Here is a 2,925-nt window from a genome sequence, read left to right as displayed (position 1 = left end):
CGGGCTTCGGGGGTCGCCCCCCCCCCCCCTCGTTACATCACTCCATGCCCCCTTAATGCAAGTCAATGGGCGGAGGTGTGATGAAGATCACACCCACTCCCATAAACTTCCATGGAGGGGGATAAGGTGTTACGTCACGAAGGGGCTGGGTGATCCCCGAAGCAAGCACCCAGCGTTTGAACCTAATATTTTAATCCTGCCCTCCTTCCCACAAAAATAAGATATATATCCCTTAAAATGTATGAATAAATTAGTAATATTTCAAAATGACTGAGACAAATAGTTATGGCCCTAGAGTGTTACATATATTAGCGTCTGTAGCATGTATCAGGAACATGTTATCATAGTTGTATCTCTTTTACAGGTGACTGATGCCGAGTGAGAAGGTATACCTGACACATACCCCCGTCAGCTGCTATAAAGGAACCACGAGACAGGTAATTAATATTTATATTAATTACTGATAACAATCAGGCTAGATGTAAAATCTAGACCTGCAGAGATGTCACAATCTCTACCTTTTACATGAAGATATATGTGTTGTTTATAAGTATATCGTCTATGTGTAGCTTTTTATATTACACAATCATATCTCAGATACAGAGATTAGGAACATATATGATCCCTAATACCTGTTTTTTATCAGCAGGAATCCCCAGCGTTCGGGAAATTTAGTTCCAAACGCTTGGTGCGGGCTTCCGGGGTCGCTCCTCCCCCTCATTATGTCACTCTATGCCTCCTTAATGCAAGTCAATGGGCGGAGGTGTGATGAAGATCACACCCACTCTCATAAACTTTCATGGAGGGGGATGGGGTGTGACGTCACGAGGGGGCTGGGTGATCCCCGAAGCAAGCACCCAGCATTTGAACCTAATATTTTAATCCTGCACTCCTTCCCACAAAAATAAAAATAATATATATATCCCTTAAAATGTATGAATAAATAAATAATATTTCAAAATGACTTATATAAATAGTTCTGGCCCTAGAGTGTTACATATATTAGCATCTGTAGCATGTATCAGGAACATGTTATCATAGTTGTGTCTTTTTTACAGGTGACTGATGCCAAGTGAGAAGGTATACCTGACACGTACCCCCATCAGCTGCAATAAAGGAACCACGAGACAGGTAATTAATATTTATATTAATTACTGATAACAATCAGGCTAGATGTAAAATCTAGACCTGCAGAGATGTCACAGTTTCTACCTTATACATGAAGATATATGTGTTTTTTTTATAAGTATATTGTCTATGGATAGCTTTTTATATAACACAATCATATCTCAGGTACAGAGATTAGGAACATTTATCATCCCTTATATCTGTTTTTTAAACTGCAGGAATCCCTTTTTCAATATGTAAAAGAATAGACTAGAATGACCGCAGAGTTTACAAGTTTACTTTAGTCCGTGGGCTGACTGACGGCAGATTTAAGACTGAAAGTGGTACTCCACTCCCCAGAGTCCGGGAAATTTAGTTCCAAACGCTTGGTGCGGGCTTCAGGGGTCGCCCCCCCCCCTTGTTATGTCACTCCATGCCCCCTTAATGCAAGTCAACAGGTGGAGGTGTGATGAAGATTACACCCACTCCCATAAACTTCCATGGAGGGGGATGATCCTCGAAGCCGGCACCCAACGTTTGAACCTAATATTTTAATCCTGCCCTCCTTCCCACAAAAATAAAAATAAGATATATATCCCTTAAAATGTATGAATAAATAAATAATATTTCAAAATGACTGAGATAAATAGTTCTGGCTCTAGAGTGTTATATATATTAGCATCTGTATAATGTATCAGGAACATGTTATCATAGTTGTGTCTTTTTTACAGGTGACTGATGCCGAGTGAGAAGGTATACCTGACACGTACCCCCGTCAGCTGCAATAAAGGAACCACGAGACAGGTAATTAATATTTATATTAATTACTGATAACAATCAGGCTAGATGTAAAATCTAGACCTGCAGAGATGTCACAGTTTCTACCTTATACATGAAGATATATGTGTTGTTTATAAGTATATCGTCTATGGGTAGCTTTTTATATAACACAATCATATCTCAGATACAGAGATTAGGAACATATATGATCCCTAATATCTGTTTTTTAACTGCAGGAATCCCTTTTTCAATATGTAAAATAATAGACTAGAATGACCGCAGAGTTTACAAGTTTACTTTAGTCCGTGGGCTGACTGACGGCAGATTTAAGACTGAAAGTGGTACTCCACTCCCCAGATTCCGGGAAATTTAGTTCCAAACGCTTGGTGCAGGCTTCGGGGGTCGCCCCCCCCCCCCTTGTTATGTCACTCCATGTCCCCTTAATGCAAGTCAACGGGTGGAGGTGTGATGAAGATCACACCTACTCCCATAAACTTCCATGGAGGGGGATGGGGTGTGACGTCATGAGGGAGCTGGATGATCCTCGAAGCCGGCACCCAACGTTTGAACCTAATATTTTAATCCTGCCCTCCTTTCCACAAAAATAAAAATAAGATATATATCCCTTAAAATGTATGAATAAATTAGTAATATTTCAAAATGACTGAGATAAATAGTTCTGGCCCTAGAGTGTTACATACATTAGCGTCTGTAGCATGTATCAGGAACATATTATCATAGTTGTGTCTTTTTTACAGGTGACTGATGCCGAGTGAGAAGGTATACCTGACACATACCCCCATCAGCTCCAATAAAGGAACCACGAGACAGGTAATTAATATTTATATTAATTACAGATAACAATCAGGCTAGATGTAAAATCTAGACCTGCAGAGATGTCACAGTCTCTACCTTTTACATGAAGATATATGTGTTATTTATAAGTATATCGTCTATGGGTAGCTTTTTATATAACACAATCATATCTCAGATGCAGAGATTAGGAACATATATGATCCCTAATATCTGTTTTTTATC

General features: G+C 39.5%; 1 long non-coding RNA gene across 1 annotated transcript; it reads left to right on the top strand.

Annotated features, from left to right (window-relative positions):
* The first annotated feature begins 360 nt into the window (after window positions 1-360).
* LOC130275385 (uncharacterized) lies at window positions 361-2,718 on the top strand. Its single transcript, XR_008844760.1, has 4 exons — window positions 361-437; window positions 1,059-1,131; window positions 1,839-1,911; window positions 2,646-2,718. It is a non-coding gene; the product is annotated as an uncharacterized LOC130275385 (long non-coding RNA).
* The last annotated feature ends 207 nt before the right edge of the window (window positions 2,719-2,925 follow it).

This window comes from Hyla sarda, chromosome 6 (genome assembly GCF_029499605.1).
Source record: "Hyla sarda isolate aHylSar1 chromosome 6, aHylSar1.hap1, whole genome shotgun sequence".
NCBI lineage: Eukaryota > Metazoa > Chordata > Amphibia > Anura > Hylidae > Hyla > Hyla sarda.
The sequence above is the reverse complement of the archived record's forward strand: the minus strand, read 5'-3'. Positions and strand labels throughout refer to the sequence as shown.